Source organism: Anolis sagrei, chromosome 4 (assembly GCF_037176765.1).
Source record: "Anolis sagrei isolate rAnoSag1 chromosome 4, rAnoSag1.mat, whole genome shotgun sequence".
NCBI classification, from domain to species: Eukaryota; Metazoa; Chordata; class Lepidosauria; order Squamata; family Dactyloidae; genus Anolis; species Anolis sagrei.
The window spans coordinates 210,545,461-210,564,400 of record NC_090024.1 but is presented as its reverse complement, the minus strand read 5'-3'; positions in this window follow the sequence as shown (position 1 = coordinate 210,564,400).

Here is an 18,940-nt window from a genome sequence, read left to right as displayed (position 1 = left end):
CCTTAGGGAAGGCTGAGCGAAGGAAGATCAATGCTTTTGAACTGTGGTGTTGGAGGAAAGTGCTGAGAGTGCCTTGGACTGTGAGAAGATCCAACCAGTCCATCCTCCAGGAAATAAAGCCCGGCTGCTCACTGGAGGGAAGGATACTAGAGACAAAGTTGAAGTACTTTGGCCACATCATGAGGAGACAGCAAAGCCTGGAGAAGACAATTATGCTGGGGAAAGTGAAAGGTAAAAGGAAGAGGGGCCGACCAAGGGCAAGATGGATGGATGGCATCCTTGAAGTGACTGGACTGACCTTGAAGGAGCTGGGGGTGGTGACGGCCGACAGGGAGCTCTGGCGTGGGCTGGTCCATAAGGTCACGAAGAGTCGGAGACGACTGAACGAATGAACAACAACAAAACAGGACTGAAGACCGACAGATCGCAGGTTCAAATCCGGGGAGAGCATGGATGAGTTCCCCCTGTTAGCTCCAGCTCCCCATGCAGGGACATGAGAGAAGCCTCCCACAAGGAAGTCATCCATAGGACAGATGGTAAGCTATTTAATATCAGCAGACTGAAAGCCAAAACCATGGTCACAACAACATCTGTTAGACCCCCAATATGCTGATGATAATCTGTGCTCATTCAGAAGACGACCTACAAGCCACTCGAAACACCTTGGCAGAAGCATACAAGAAGCTCGGCCTCTCATTTTTTTGTGTGTGTCAGGAGCGACTTGAGAAACTGCAAGTTGCTTCTGTTGTGAGAGAATTGGCCATCTGCAAGGACCTTGTCCAGGGAATGTCCAGGATGTTTTGATATTTTACCATCCTTGTGGGAGGCTTCTCTCATGTCCCTGTATGGGGAGCTGGAGCTAACAGAGGGAGCTCATCCATGCTCTCCCCGGATTCGAACCTGCAACCTGTCAGTCTTCAGTCCTGCCAGCACAAAGATTTAATCCACTGCGCCACCGGGGGCTCCTTGGTCTCTCATTGAATATCAAGAAAATCGAAGTGCACTTCTAGCAGTCACCAACCAATCCTTCTGCAATGCCAGAAATACAGATTTATTTATTTATTTATTTATTTATTTATTTATTATTTGAACTTATATGCCACCACTCCCCTGGGGCTCAGAGCGGCTTACAAGAACAGGCTAAAATTGAACACAATTTAAAAACAATTTAAAACAATTTAAAAACAGCAATCAAAGATTAATGGTGTAACATTAGAAAATGTTGACCATTTCCGCTATCTTGGCAACCACCTGTCCACAAAAGTCAACATTGGCACTGAAATGCAACACCGTCTCAGCTCTGTGAGTGCAGCATTTTTCTGAATGCAGCAGAGAGTGTTTGAGTATCAGGACATTTGTAGGGAGACCAAAATGCTTGTTTATAAAGCTATTGTCCTCCCAACCCTGTTGTTGCCTGCAAAACATGGACTGTACAAATGTCACACTCAACTCCTGGGATAATTCCATCAGTGCTGCCTCTGGAAAATCCTGCAAATTTCTTGGGAAGACAAGTGGACAAACGTCAGCGTGCTGGAAGAAGCAAAGCCCATCAGCACTGAAGCGATGATCCTCCGCCATCACCTCCACTGGACTAGCCACCATCTCCCAAAGCAGTTACTCTACTCCCAACTGAAGAATGGAAAACTGAATGTTAGTGAAGAGGAAAAGAGATTTAAAGATGGGCTTAAAACCAACCTTAAAAACTGTGCCATAGACACTCAGAACTGGGACGCCCTGGCCCTTGAGCGCTGTAACTGGAGATTAGCTGTGACGAACAGTGCTGTGACATTTGAAGAGGCATGAATGGAGGCCGAAAGGGAGAAACATGTCAAGAGCAAGACGCGTCAAGAGGAAGATGCGTTTCTCCCTTCCGCCAGTCCTGACCGAGACCATCTTTCATCTGGAAACCAACCTACTCACTGTGGAAGAACATGAGGCTCAAGAATAGATCTCCACAGTCACCTATGGACCTACGGTCAATACCTTACCCTTGGAAGGCCATCCTACTCGAACACAAATAATCGCTGATGATGTGTGATTGTGGTACAAAGCCTTTAGCTTTCTCTGCCAAAGAGTACTGCTGCCTCATGCAAACTACAACTCCCAAGGTACCATAACATTGAACCAGGACACTTAAAGTGGGATCAAACTATTAATTTTTACAATGGAGATGCATTCTCAAATGGTCCAAGGAACTTATTTTATGGAAATTCCATTCAGGTTGTTTACACCAAGCACCTCTAGTCATGCAGTAGCAAGACAGTTTTTACAAGAAATACTCTTGGTTTTGGAGATGTCATAACGAAACAAGTCTTTAAGAAATGAATTCATCTTGAAGCTTTGGCAGATAAGGCCCTTTCTACACTGTCCTTATATCCCAGGATCTGATCCCAGGTTGTCTGCTTTGAGCTGGATTGTATGAGTTTCCACTGTCATATAATATGGGATAAACACTTATTTTGTGTACATTACATTGCCCCACTGTTTTTTCCAATAGGTGTGTGAGCACCCCGCACCCCACCCTGCCGGACACAGATGGCCTCGATAAGCTGAAGGTTTGCCAGAATCTTGCCTGCCTATTATCGTCAGCACTCACCTTGTACATGGTGGGTTGGGACGAAGGATTCCTACTGATAAGAACTGAACAAAAGGGGGTTGCAGGGTGGGGACATGGACCATGATGTGAAATTGTCTGGTTGAGTGATGCCCCAAAAGGGTGGCACAGCACTGTGAAACTATCAAAGAGAATGTGCTATCATTGCTCAGGGTTCCTCCATTTTGGTGGCACCCCTAGAGCTTCAGTTCTCTGTATTATTCTATCTTTTTAAAGTGTTTCAGAATAAAACTTTCTGACTGCAAGAAATGCCTGGTTATTTTGATGGCCATGTCTCTAAAGCTATGCCTTTAAAGAGATTGGGGTGACAGGTGCACCATGTCAATTTGCATGATTGAGAGCAGGACATACATTATTGCAGTACTAAATGGATATTTAAATAGGAGAGGGCAATAAATGGTCTAAGCTGGTTGCTTGGATATATATTCACTGGAAGAGTGGAAAAGAGAAAGATTTGGCTTGTGTTGAAAAGCCAGCTATTAATGTAAATATAGTATATAGGATATCTGTGAAAATTGAGAAGTGTATATTTTTCAGAGTTAAATGGGGTCATTGGAAAGAAGATGTGGTAGAAAGGCAAGATCAGTGCTCTGTGTTGTGTAATTATAGAAGTACAGTCTGGCTCTGAAAGATAACAACAGGTTCACCATGTCCCAAAATACGAATGTGTCAAATACAGACAAGTTTTGATAAATAGCAACAGTACTAAAGAACACCGCACTGCTCTCAGCAACAGTTTACTTCTCCTTTGGGAAGGTCCTACAAGTGTTGTTCCAAGGACATGCCTACACTGTAGAATTAATGTCTTATAACTTTGGTTCTCTGCGATCCTTACAAGGATTGCCACAAGTAACTTTTAACTCATGCACCCCACTTTTGTTTTCTTTCTAATTTAGTGAGATGCTTATAAGCAGACTTTAGACTTTTGTAATATTGCTGCACAGTACTTACTTAAACCTTAAAAACTGTGGCATAGACACCGAGAACTGGGAAGCCCTGGCCCTTGAGCACCCTAGCTGGAGGTCAGCTGTGACCAGCAGTGCTGTAGAATTTGAAGAGACACGAATGGAGGGCAAAAGAGAGAAATGTGCCAAGAGGAAGGCGTGTCAAGCCAACCCCGACCAGGACCGCCTTCCACCTGGAAACCGATGCCCTCACTGTGGGAGAACATGTGGATCAAGAATAGGGCTCCACAGTCACCTACGGACCCACCACCAGGACACCGAACTTGGAGGACAACCCACCTAAGTAAGTTTCCATAATGATGCCACCACCACCCAGGTCTTAGCAAAAGCCCCCTTCCAAATTTTACAATTTTACCACAGTCCTCTCACCCAATTTTTTGTTCAAGTGATTAAGCAACTAAACACTGAGGCCTAACCATGGTTGTTCAGATGTTTATTTTGAAGAAATAACCCAACCCAATGTAACTCAGAGCTTCAAGTAGGTTTAAATGGTAAATATGTTTAAAACAGCAGATTTTGAGTGGACCTAAAAAAGGACTATGAAACTTTGCATAGTTGAAACTGTCAGTTATTAAAGACCAGCCCGTTGTTCGTGCCTACTAATTGGTTTATGGCACTAAATTATGGTGGGTCCAGACTAAATTAATTAACTAATGCAAAGCTCCAAAGAATGACATAACATTGTCTCAGTTATTATAGGTACATGGATTAGTTTGGGGAAAGCAATCTTCTCATGTGTGGATATTGCTTCCATGTGGGATTTTGTTTCGATTGCTTCCACCACTAAGATTCTACTTTTGGAAGATAATCATACTCAGACACAAGTTATCCATTCTGCACTGTAGAATGGATACAGTTCAACACCACTTTAACTGCCATGGCTTAATGCAGTGGAATCCTGGGAGTTGTAGGTTTACAGCACGTGTGTCAAACTCAAGGCTTGCGGGCCAAAACTGGTGCACTATGTCATTTTAAGTGGTGCTCCAGATGCTGGACTACACCTACTGCATTCCTCATCATTAGACATCATGACAGAGCTGATGGGAATTGTGATACAGTAACATCTAGAAGGCTGCAATTCTGTTTAGTCAGAATAGTGGGGTTTGAAGTTAGGTACAAGGCTTGTGGATATGGTGGCGTATTGTAAAATGTCCTTTAGTCTTTTTCCAACCTCAGAACCACAAGTGCTGTTGGATTGCAATTCCTATTATCCCCAGTCTGCATGGCAAATAATCAATAGTAGTGATGAGAGTTGTCATATGAAGACCCAAATTGGGTAAAAAGTAAAGAGCACTGATCACTATGTATATGTGTGTGTGTGCGTGTAGCGGGCCCTCTGAATCCATGGATTCTCTGTCCATAGATTCAGCTGCCATTTGAAGGCAACCATAATTCTGATGTGGCCCTCGATGAAAATGAGGTTGACACCCTGGTTTACACGGTATTTAGCCTTCTCTTCCTTATAGTAATGGTGCCTCCCCATTTACAGCTTCCATGATTCCACAGCAGTCAGCCATGGCTGTCAAAGTGGTGCATTAAGTGCATTAATTCTGCAGTGTAGATGCACCCATGGACAGCTTCCTTCATTGCCAGTCAAAAGGCAATCTGCAGTTATTCGATCTCTTACTCCTTAATAGATTACTTTTTGCTTCTGGACAAGTTTTATCCTGTCATTTTTCTGCCCCAAACATGGATTCATACAATATGTCCATATGACATCATGATGTGAAATCCTATGAATGGGGCACAATGATTGCATCACCATCATCATTTTACTATTATCCTGCTCCCCCACCCCCCAAAAAATTAGATTCAAAGTTCTCCATAATTTAAAAAAAGATTAATACAATTAAAAACATACAAAAAGGGAAAATTAAAATAAAATTCAACTGTATTACAGTATCAAAACTATTTACTCCTTCAGTAAAACAATAAAATGCAATAAAAAGGTAAAAAGCTATTAAAACTTTTCAATTAAAACACTAGAACACCACTTCCATCATTCTTTAACCTCTTTCTTTAATAACAACCTTATCTGGAAGCACCCAAGACTAATAAAATGTTTTATGCTGCACCTTGACAGGACTCATACTTATAAATGCCTTTGTAGCATCAACAGTGAAGATTTGTAATATCGGATTATTTACGAGTTACAGAACAGGTAGACGTGGGCCTCCATAATTTGAGACATAATTATATCATTGAATTGAGTAGGAGTAGTCATTGTACTTGTGACAGTACTTAGATTTTAACCTGTCCTTTTGAAATGATTTCCTATTTACATTTTGCGCAGCAAGATCTTGCAAATGTAATGCTCCCTAGGCACTTGGAGATTGAGCCTAGGCACTACAAGGAGCTTGAGCCAGCAGAATACCTGCTTTAAACCTGGGGGATTCAAATAATACCTTCACACAGACAATGATTTCATGCAGGTAAATTTGTTTCTTAGGGCAATCTCATAGACTATTAAAAATGATCTCACTCCAAGATTTGTTGCAACAATAAATTACAAAACAGTTTCTATATAGTTTCTCCCTTAGGGGTAGATAAACTGAGGTATAAATAAATATGATTGATGATGATGATGATGATGATAATAATAATAATAATAATATTAAACAGATAAATTAACTGCTGTAATAGACATGGAAGTTCTGATGACGACAACTGTTATATTTCTTTATTTCCCAGTTTGAGACTCAAGGTGCCTTCCAACCACTGAAACAAATACAATTAGAAACTTGTGGCAAAAAAAGTTTACAAGTAGACTATAAAAAAAGGAAAACAACAACAACAACAACAAAAGAATGAAAAGATATCAAATAACATCTTGTACATTTTGTTATTGTGTGCCTTCAAGTTATTTCTGACATATGTCCATGGTAAGATCAACTTACCATGGGTTATTCTTGGCAAGATTTGTTCAGAGAGTGTTTGCCTTTGCCTTCTTTTAAGTCTGAGAGAATCAGACTCTGGTGTTTTTCCGAGTTATTTCTGGCTTATGGTAAACTTATCATTGGGTTTTCTTGGCAGATTTTTTTTCAGAAGGGTCTTTGTCTTCTTCTGAAACTAAAAAAGTGTGACCTACCCAAGTTCACCAGTGGGTTCCCATGACCAAGTGGAGATCTAAACCCTGGTCTCTCACAGTCCTAGCCTAGTACTTACTCCACTACACAAAATTGGCTCTCTTAAGAGACATAAAACAGTAGAAACTATCTGTATGTCCAATAACAATTCTCAAAGGCCTGTCAAAATTGTCTTAATTTAAGTGTGGAAAGCTAGTAAATAGAACTTTCTACTCCTGTTCATGAGAACAGAACACAGAACTTCAGAAGACCTCTGATTATGAGTGTGTTCATATAGAAGACCTCAGTCTTCCAACACCCCAAGCCCTCCTCGTGCTTCTTCTATTTCTTCAGCCCAAATATACTTGCCTCCTTTCTGACACTGAAAATGTCATGGCACACAAAAGAGGAGGCAGATGTTAATTAACAGTCATGTTTTAAATTCCACTTTGTCTACTCCTACTCACTCTCAGATGAGCCAACGGAGGGAAAATAAATGGACAGACTTTCTGATATACAATAGAAACAAAAGTCTTTTGTAAAGGCTGGCAGTTATTAGCATTTCCTGAAAAACAAGTATGATGAATCGAAAACATGGCTAGTTAGTTCTGTCTGATATTTATAAACGTGACAACCTCGACCTGATCTTCAGTGCATAATTGGAAAGCTGGCAAGGTATTTTGAGGTGTCTAGAAAAGGAAATGACATCACTCTGAAATGATTTATTAATAGGCCATCACAATTTCATTTGCCAGGTAAGGATGTGAACATCTATAAAATTCACTTCCTCCCTTGACCACTTCCACATCTGGTCTATGCTTGGTTCCTTTTTTTAGTTTTTTCTCCAAATATGCATGTTTTCTACATGTTGGGAACTATATATATTGTTCGAATATTCCTCCATGGACTTAAGTGTGTTTAGGAGTTAAACATGTAACTCCTTTCGATTTTTGGTCTGATCCAATGGGTGGGGAGACCCTAAGGAAATGGTTGTACATATTGTTTGAGTTCAGAAAGAGCTGAAGAAGAGAAGGGCCTAGGCTCTTAAAGTGGAATTTATTTTTCACATTTCTACTAAAGTTTACATCCAAAGTTGCGATACCCCTGAGCAGTTTATGTACGAGATAACCCTGTTATCATGTCCTGCAGAAGTACCTCACTGGACATGGAAGTTATGATATGGGTTCAGTTTAACATATAACTTGTTGCATTATTATCAAAGACTTTTAAGACTTAAACCATGATTGTGGTTGCAATACAGTGCTCCCCTGATATCTACTGGGGTTTGCTTCCTGGACCCTCCTACCCACCTCCATGAAGACCAAAATCCATGAATGCTGAAGTCCCATTACATGCAATGATGATGTAAAATGGTTTTCTTTATATAAATGGCAAAATCAAGCTTTGCGTTTGGGCATATATTTACTAATATTTTCAATTTGTGGATACAGAATTGGTCCTATGGAACCAGTAAGAGGTACACAAACACATACATATGAAATATATATATATATTTGTGAACTTTCCAGACTGTACTTTCTTATCTTTTCCCATAGCTGTTCCTTAATGTGTACATCCTGGATTACAAACTGTGACTGATCTGTAGACAGTTCAGAAACTGTGGATGCAGTGAAGTTTGAAAAGAAAGTCAGTTGGAACCGACTCCTCAGACTCCTTCTGCTAGAAGGAGGTTCAACTCCATTTAGAGAAAAGTTTGTCTTTCATATGGCAGAGAAGAATTTTCTTGTGTTATCGATGTAGACTTTGGGGAGAATAGAAACATTTTTCCTTGTTTCTGATCCAAACATATTATAAAAGCCTCCTCCTCTGGCAGTCTTTAGGAGGAGCTTGAAGACGTGGTTGTTCCAGTGTGCCTTCCCAGAATAATGATCCCATAGCACTTTGTCCTCCGAAGCACTTTACATTTTAAGTCTGCTTGTATGTTTCCACAAAGGCCACTACCACCTTTTCGCCCATGCTCCAGCATTTTCAATTTTAATCTTACATTTGGCCTTCCCACAGTTTTAATTGTGTGTTGTCTTATTGTTAATGTTGCATATCTTATTGTCCATGTTTTTTTTAATTTTAATTGCTTGTATTGTTGTTATTATTGCATGTCTTGTTGTATTTGGGCTCGGCCTCATGTTAGCTGCACCGAGTCCCTTGGGGAGATGGTAATGGGGTACAAATAAAGTATTATTATTATTATTATTATTATTATTATTAATTTTTCAGTTGGGAGCATGGAAAAGCATGACGCAGCATTGAAACAACCAGAATTATTTCCTGGATAAAACCCCCAAATTGATGATGAAGCAAAATATCCTGAGGTGGGCAAAACAAGGCCCACATTCCTTTAAAAAAGTAACAAAATTAATGAGGAATAGCACCATTTTTTGTTACAAAGAGTTTGTGGTAACAAGTATCTAATTGTGCGCATGTGTTTGTGTACGTATTGTACCAAGTTACATAAATAATTACTTTTAAAACTTAGCCTCCTCAGCTCTGATACAACAATTTTTGTATCAATGTCCTTCAGAAGGGTTATATAATAATAACAATGATGTTTACAAACCAATATAAAATAATAATCTGAGAGTGTATGGGATTTGAGCCAGGTCACAAGTGTTTGTATCAAACATTAAGATGGTCTTCTGCTGATGTACAAACAGCACAACTCTAATTGTATTGGCAACATTTCCTGTTTTTCCTCATTAGGGGACCCAAGTTGCTGATGTCACATATTCAAAAATTATGAATGTCAAAAGTGCAATTTGTTCTAAAACATTTAAAAATATTTATAAGCACCTATCAAATTTATAGTTTGATACATTCCTACAGAAAAGTAAAACTATTTCTAATGTTAATTAGCTTTTTGTTCTGCAAGTGAAGAAGATAGTCACATTTATCCAGCTGGGAGACAGATCCTCCTTCCAGAAATCTGCAGAGTAGCGTAGGGCATATCTGCCCTCTGCTGGACAGTCAATCTTCAAGTAAATGGGGAAAAGGTCCAGTCGACCATTTACTGGATTTGAACAAAAGTGCACAACATTCTAGGCAATTTTTAAAGTATTTCCAGATTTCTTTATTTAGCAAAGTACTGAAAAAGCGGATCAGCAGTGGATAGGTTCCTTGATGCTAAAGACGTGAAGTCTGTATCACCAAGGGTTTAAGCTGAACTTTTGTGTCTGGTCCATAGACTCAGGCTACAGATCAGAATGGCATGTACAGACTCATACATATTTATCTACATGGGAAACTAGATGTGAAGATAATAATAATAATAATAATAATAATAATAATAATAATAATCTTTATTTGTAGACCGCCCTGAAGGGACTCAGGACAGTTTCCAACATACTGTATATGACAAACATTCAATGCCAACAAAGGGATTTGGGTAGTTTACCTTTTTTGTGGAGTGTTCATGCTATGTAGTCAGATTGGTCTTAGAAAAATTCTGAAAGAACTTTACCTTCTGCATCATATGAAGCGGCACAGCCCGAATGTTACCACCTAAGTGACAACTAGCCTAAACAAATACTTTGATCTCTCATTAAGGAAACCTTTCCAAGCTTAATACACTAGAGTTGTGTTGTAGTGTAAGACCTCTGATTTCCAATGAGACATGTTGGGGGGCTACAGGGACACCTATAGCCTCTTTACAAAGGAAGGGTACCAGCATAGGAAAAACACCTTAGGAATATATGGAATCACCAGGACAGCATGACAATGATATTTTGAATGGGAATACTATAACTCCAAAAATCTTTATCATGGGTTATTTGGGGAGTAGGGCAAGAGTATTTGTTTTTTCCACTTAACTCCAGGAAAGTTCATATAACGGGAAAGGAGCTAGTCAATATAAACACATCATACATTACTTAACTGACTCAACTATTGATTGTTTAAGACAAGGCATGGGCAAACTTCGGCCCTCCAGGTGTTTTGGACTTCAACTCCTACAATTCCTAACAGCCTACCCTGCCTGGTAGGAATGGTGGGAGTTGAAGCCCAAAATACCTGGAGGGCCAACCTTTGTCTATGCCTGTTTTAGAGCATAAGTTCATGGACTAAATGAACTAATGATCTGGACTGAAATTCTGCACATATCTGTCGGTAGACATGGGGACACCCAGAATTTTAATTCTATAAAACCTCTAGTCACTGTCTAAAGCAGAGAAATAACAGGTATGCAGAATTTTACTTTACATTTGAAAATGCATGGCATAAACATATAGGGTCATGAGGGATGGGCACAGAATTTCTGGGAAGAAATGCAAGATGAAGGAAAACGTTTAGCTGTGCAAATAAAAGCATCGTGTTGCACATGGAAGCATGTGCCAAGTGGATGCCATAGCAAGAAGAACTGGAGCTGTAAGATTCCTCAAAGGTGCAGAACAGAGTACAACAGCTTGTAGCCCTCCAGGTATTATTGTGACCACAACTCCTTCACCACTGGTTAGACTGGGCTGAACTGGTGGGGTCTGCATTCCAACAACTAGAGGGCTACTCATCCCCACCACATAATCATTTTGGGTGGAGGAAAGTTATAGTAAGAGAAGAAAGATTTCTGGATGGTAACTGATTTAAGTCATAACTTCGGCTACCCGCCTGCTATGATATTAATGGAGAATAATAAATATGTAAATCTGTCTGAGGCCCATATGTATATAGCTGATTGTTGAACATGGAGCAAGGATGATGTTGTGGGGCTGACTAGCAAACTTCACACAGGGTTGTTGTAGGTTTTTCAGGCTGTATAGCCATGTTTTGGAAGCATTCTCTCCTGACTTTTAACCTGCATCTATGGCAGGTGTCTTCAGAGGTTGTGAGGTCTGTGAGGATGTCTGCCATAGATGCAGGTGAAAGGTCAGGAGAGAATGCTTCTAGAACATAGCCATACAGCCCAAAAAACCTACAACAACCCAGTGATTCCGGCCATGAAAGCCTTCAACAATACAAACTTTATACAAGTATATCCACATGACAACAGTGGATGGCCGCAAAGCCCCAAATATAACAACAACAACTCTTTATTTATCATCTCCCTGAATGGGACCCAAAGCAGCTCAAAGATGCAACAATATGAGATAATTTGAAAATGTTGAATCTCTGGTCCTCCAGATATCTTGGATTATACTTTCCATAATCCTTCTCCATTGGACATGTCTGGGAGAAGTTGCTGTACAGTCAGCACAGGAAGGGGAATTGGCCAATATGTGCTTAAATTAGCAAATGAACTATAGGAACTTTCAGACAAAAGCCTCTTTCAACAAGCAGTCAGAAGGCCCTATGTTGCTATTTAATTTTTTTCTTTAATCATGGATTGTCCACATTAATAAAATAGGCAGAACTGGAACAATGTGGGATGCTTTTGAATAGCAGACACTCCTCCCAACTTTGCAAAACACGCATGAATGATGCAAAGTGTGACACTGGACTATCCCTAAACTTTGCCCATATGCATACAGACAAATGCTAGAGCTAGATGTACTCACTGCATGAAGAGGTGAGTGCGAAGGTCAAATGATTCATAGGCTAAATTTTATGCCACCAAGCCTCCATCAGATGATAAAGGCAGCTTCTAACATTTGGCATAAACATGTTACAGTAGAGTCTTGCTTATCCAACATAAACAGGCCGGCAGAATGTTGGATAAGCAAAAAATATGGCTAATAAGGGATTGTTAAAAGTCAAATTGCATTATGATTTTACAAATTAAGCACCCAAGCATCATGTTTTACAACAAATAGACAGAAAAAGTTGTTCAATACATGGTAACGTTATGTAGTAATTACTGTATTTATGGGTTTAGCACCAAAACATGGCAATGTATTGGAACAGCTGTGAATCCGGGTGGGAGGCAGACTGCGTTGGATAATACAGAACATTGGATGAGCAAAGGTTGGATAAGTGAGACTCTATTGTAATTTATAATTGTACAATTTACTGTTAGAACTAGAAGAAGAGACGTTAGGGCATTGTAATACTGCAACAACAACCATGGAGTTCAGGTTTAGGCAAAGTGTAGCTAAATCTGCATAATGCCTTACTAGAAGAGTTAATGCTTATTGAAAAAGTGTACCCTTCTATTTTTGCCATGGCAGTCAAAAGGTGCTTCTGCCATATAATGTAAGCAGTATCTTGTGAATTTCTTTTTCCCAAAGTTAAATAACTACCGACAGGATATGGGTTGCTGCATTTCAAGGGCAAAGTACTGGCTCAGTAAGTGAAAACTTCAAAAAGAATTTATTTATTTTTTACCCCTGTGGGTTTAACTTTAGCTGGAGGCTGGAACTTTAACTTTTATCTGGAGACCTTGATCACTGAAGACTGCATGCATGTTCTAGTCTTCAAGTTGCCTGTTGACTTATGATGATCTCAAGAATTTCAAAGGGTTTGTCTCCCATCCAAGTACTAACTAGGGCTGCACCTATTTTGCTCCAAGGTCAGACAGGATCCGGTGCCTTAAGGGGGCAAGTTAAGTTTCAAAGCCACTTTTGATTATATCAATTTAAGACCTTCTTAAAGCCAAAATCATTGATCAGTAAAGCTCAAAATTTGCTGGATCGTGCTGCTGGCAACAGCCTATCATTTATCTGGAATGCAAGGTGAATTTACTTCACTTTTTACTAAAACTTTGGACCCTTCCAGACAAGCCCCAAAATGTGGGACATGTTGGGCTTTTACCCGAGGCGCTCAAAGAACGCCTCAGGTAAAAGTGAATTTATTTGGGACAAAGCAGGTAAATACTGCTTTGTTGCAAATTAATTACATACCCCATTAGACCTGGGCCTTCCTGAAAGGGCGAGTCTAATGGGGTATGGGGCCTGTGGGGACTGACTCCTGAGCAGTCCCAGGGGTGAGATCCCACAGCCCCCTTGGTTTTTCAGGCTCCATAAGCCCAGAGAACTGAAAGGGCACCCCAACCCCCCCCCCCCCAAAAGCCTTAAAAGTAAAAAAAAAAAAACCTTTCTGGGCTGCCATTACGCTGCTCCGGCAGGAGGTAGGAGTGGGAAGGAGCAAAATGGCCAAGTATTTGCTTTAGTTAGCAAGTTACTGAGAAAGCCCGTTTTTTGGAGCTGGCATAGGGACTTAAACTGGCATTGAAGCAGGTTTCTTAAACCTGCTTCAGCATGGGTTTAAGCCCTGTCTGGAAATGCCCCTAGATAGCCCTCAACACATATGCACAATGGAATTACAGTATTTGGTACACAGTAAGTTAGTGTACTAGAGCTGTTCGCAATCTTCCCAAATGTGAATCAACTCTGTTTTCTCCAAGCTGCTTCCATCTATTATTCTATTATTGGCCTCATCTATATTGACCATAAAAACCAGTTTCTGAATGCAGATTATCTGATTTAGACTGGATTATATGTGTACACACTGTCATATAATCTGGTTTAAAGCATTCAGAAACTGATGGCAGTGTAGATGGGGCCATTGATTCTCTTTATTAGCAAACTAGCCCTTGCTGGTCTGCACCAAATTACTGAAGAATTTGCTGCTACAGACAGAAGTATTGTCTTTCAACTTCTATCAAATAACAGGCTTTGGACACAAAAGATTCCAGATTCAGTCCCCGGGAACTCTGGGAAGGATGGTTAAAGAGCCATTAGACATGCTGGAGAGTTACTTTGGGGCTTACTAGATGGATCAATAGCCTGGCTTGCTGTAACACAGCTTCCCATTTTCTACTAGTTTGTCAGCAAGGGAATCATCTTAAGCAGAAGATACTGAAGAAAGTAATTTCTTCAGCTCTGGCAATGGTAGGAATTCCTTTTAATGTGGGGGCAAGAACTGAGCAGCCCTAAATTTGGCAATATGCTTGTAGTGGTTAAGTTTGGATAACAGCATGTGCCTGGTGAGCGTTTGCTAAACTAAACGGACCAGGAGCATTTGCTAAACTAAATGGACCAGGCTGAAGGCAAGCCACAGAGGTTTAATTTAATTTGGCCAAAAGATATGCATGTACAAGCAGGATACTTCAAAATGTACAACCATAAACATATAGAGGAAAGCACGACATTTTATACAGTTTGGCAGCTATTCAAAACTCCTGCTCCCCTCCCTGATTGGTTGAGAGAGGGGCCTGATTGGTTGGGAGTACCCCTGATATCGCTGCTTCCTTGGTGGAGAATGGCTAGGGATTAGCTGGCTGAGGGACCAATCAGCTGATATGATGCCCCCTTGGAGGAGGTGTAACCCAGAGAGAAACTGTCAGTGAGATGTTAATGACTTGTTGAGTAGCTCAACTGTCCAGTTCTATATTGAACAAAGATCGGAGCTTCCAAAAGCAAAGGCGTGGAGCTCCTTCAACAAAAGGTTATTGGGCAGTCAGGGCTTGGCTTGGCCCCCGCTCGATGGACTATCACCTTGTTGTGGTGAGGGGGCTTGTGTGTTCCAATGAACCTGCGGGCACAACGACTGGAGTCGTGCACTCCCAGGAGTGGCCACAGGGGAGGTTTCAGACCAAGCACAGTCTGAAGACCCAAAGACCTCAACAGCGGAGCAAGTGGAGGATAACATGGTACATGTTACAACGGCTGTGAAGGCGGAAGAAGGCTGTAACAGATTGAGAAGCCACTGTCGTCATATTAAACTATGCCACCAGTGGAACCTCACTCTGTGAAGACTGTATGTTGATCAGTTGTGCACTGACCTCCACACATTAAAAAACTCACACACAGGCGTTTTCCAAGGGAAGATGCAGATCAAGAATAGGGCTCCACAGTCACCTACAGATCCACCAGTATACAGCCTACCTGTTTATGTTGGATAAGCAATACTATCCTATTCGGACAACGAGGGATCACCTAAGGAAGGCTTGACTGTCAATAGAGAGGTTTTACAAATGCATGTACTCTGAGCTTCTGTTGTATTTCTGTTTCCACTGAAATACTAATAAGCTTATATTTGTTAAAATTGTTCTTCATTTTAATTATTGTATTGTTTAAAAGTGTTTTTGCACTGTAAATAAGTTATGTGCAGTGTGCATAGGAATTTATTCATTTGTTTTTCAAATTATAATCCAGCCCTCCAACAGTTTCGGGGACTGTGACCTGGCCCTCTGTTTAAAAAATGTGAGGACCCCTGATATAGACAATGGATTTGATGGTTACCTCGCTTGAGAAGCGGCCAGAGGGTTTTCATGCTTTCGTGTTCTGAAGGGATTATCTTGGCAGGGCCACGGAGAGTTGACTGTCTTTGGGCTACATATGGATACACTTTATAAGCACCTTTATAGATTATATATATATAAGAAATAGATATTGCACACAGAAAGATACAAGTTACACAGAAAGTCAAGAAAATAGATACAATTTATTGAAGAATTAGGAACAATAAAGTCTTGGGTGGGGGAGGGGGTTATGGTGGTGAAGCTTCTGCTGGCCCGCTCCTGTGATGTTTTGAACTTGAGGAAGTCTGGAAAAGGTTTGAAAAAAAGTGAAGAAATCATATATTTATTGCAGAGCCTTTGGTGAACTATAAATCTGGGGGGGGGGGGGGGGGGGATTTTCGGGGCTTGACAACATGCTGAGTAAGTACACTAGAAGATACATTCAACAAAATAAGTCCCAATTGGCATTCAACTCTTGGCCCAGCTTTCTGTTCTCTATCTCTAAAAACCTACAACAAATTGTCAGGCTTTCTAGATTAATGCTACAAAAAGTGGGAGTACCTGGACCAGGTCAAGTTTCTAGAAAATGAAGAAACAATAATAGCCATTGGACATAAATATGATGGTCACTAGCACACTGAAAAAAGTGCTGATTGCCCCCATCCACTTTAGATGGTTAACCACAATTCCCAGTATACTTCACCATTGGTTCTGTTGATTAGGGCTGCTGGGAATTAAAAAGATGCAATTTTTCCACAACTGCTCCAAGCTAATTGCTGCAAATAACATTTGAAAGCACAATCTAGAAGCTATGTGTTGCAGCAATATGAAAATAATACCTGTTAATAACTTCAAAGCAGCAGTTATGGTGCTGCAAAGGTTGAATAACCTGCCTCTAGAACATGGCTCTATAGCCCGAAAAAACCCACAAGAACCTAGACTTAGAATATTTTCCCTTTCTTTTAAACCAAAATGTTGTTTATTCGTTCAGTCGCTTCTGACTCTTCATGACCTAATGGACCAGCTCACGTCAGAGCTCCCTGTCAGCCGTGGCCAACCCCACCTCTTTCAAAGTCAAGCCAGTCCCTTCAAGGATAACATCCATCCACCCATCCATCCACCTTGCCCTTGGTCTGACCCTCTTCCTTTTTCCTTCCATTTTCCCCAGCATCATTGTCTTCTCCAAACTTTCCTTGCTTCTCATGATGTGGCCAAAGTACTTCATCTTTGCCTCTAATATCCTTCCCTCCAGTGAGCAGACAGGCTTTATTTCCTGGAGTATGGACTGGTTTGATCTTCTTGTGGTAAATCAAAAAATGTGTCAATATGCTCAACACCAAGGTCTTTGGAAAGCTTGAGAAATTACCACTTGGTAATTCAGTTAATTCAGTTATCACTCCTAGCACTTGCTCTTGTTACCTAGAATTCTAGTCCTAATTATATTACATTGTCCCATTCACTGCCAGTGGGCACATAAGACTGAACAGCTAGTCCACTCATTTTTCTGTACAACCCATATCTGTAGCCTATAAAAGCTATAATTATTTACAACAATGTCTCCTTGCGGGGCTGAGACTGAAGGAGGCTTAAAAATACTAAAACAGATAAGAGATATAAGTGGAATAGATTGTTGGTTGGTTCTCCATCTTCGGATGGCCATCTGCCAGGAGTGATTTCATTGTGTACTCCCTTATGGCAGGGAGTTGTTGGACTACATGGCCTGTGTGTTATTTATTTATTTATTTACATTATTTATATCCCGCCCATATCAGCCCGGAGGCAACTCAGGGCGGTCTACATATCGGCACAATTTGATGCCACCAATACATACATTCAAAAAGCAAAAACAATTAAGTGCATTTAGACAAAAAAGACAGTGCAATAACAATTTAAAAAGAGCTATATCCTCTCATTCCAATCCTCATCCGTTCCTTTCCAATTCCAAGGCTTCAGGATTCCTTCATGGAAAAAACAAAACAAAAAAGAAGTTACAACACAAAACAATCCATAGAATTGATAACTTTTAAGAAACTCGTGCTGTAATGGATTTGTTATTTTTCTAATATAAGACTCTTCCCGATATCTTGGGAAGGAGAGCCCAATGGGAAGGGATAAGTTAGAATTGTATAAAGATTGACTGTAGAAGTCTGAACTACATCTGTATAGATCAGGCATGGGAAAACTTGGGCTTCATTTTTCCGAATGAAGCAGAGACTGTTTGAGGACCGGAACATCCATAGGGAGACCAAGGTGCTTGTTTATAAAGCTATTGTCCTTCCAACCCTGCTATACGCCTACAAGACGTGGACTGTCAACTCCTGGAACGACTCCTCCAGAAAATCCTGCAAAACTCCAAGCAGACAAATGTCAGCATGGTGGAAGAAGCAACGATCACCAGCATTGACGCGATGGTCCTCTGCCATCAACTCCACTGGACCGGCCACATTGTCCGGATGCCTGACCACCGTCTCCCAAAGCAGTTGTTCTACTCCAAACTCAAGAACGGAAAACAGAATGTTGCTGGGCAGGAAAAGAGATTTAAAGATGGGCTCAAAGCCAACCTTAAAAACTCTGGTATAGACACCGAGAACTGGGAAGCCCTGGCTCTTGAGCGCTGCAGCTGGAGGTCAGCTGTGACCAGCAGTGCTGCAGAATTTGAAGAGGCATGAATGGAGGGCGAAAGAGAGAAATGTGCCAAGAGGAAGGCGCGTCAAGCCAACCCTGACTGGGACGGCCTTCCACCTGGAAACCAATGCCCTCACTGCGGGAGAACATGCAGGTCAAGAATAGGGCTCCGCAGTCACCTACGGATCCACTGATCTTGGGAGACTATCCTACAATGACGAGGGATAGCCTAATGAATGAATTTAGACTTCAACTCCCACCATTCCCAAAAAGAGGGGAAAAAAAGAAGAGGCCCAAGGCTGTTGGGAATGGTGGGAGTTAAAGTCCAAAACACCTGGAAGGCCCAAGTTTACCTATCTACACTGTCATTTTAATGCAGTTTGGGAACACTTTAACTGCCATGGCTCAATGCTATGACACTCTGGGATTTGTTGCTTGATGAGGTACCAGCCCTTTTAGGCAGAGATAGCAGGCTAAAGGTCTTGTGAAACTACAACTCCCAGGAATACACAGACTTGAGCAATCATCCTTGCTCTGAGGAGGAAGA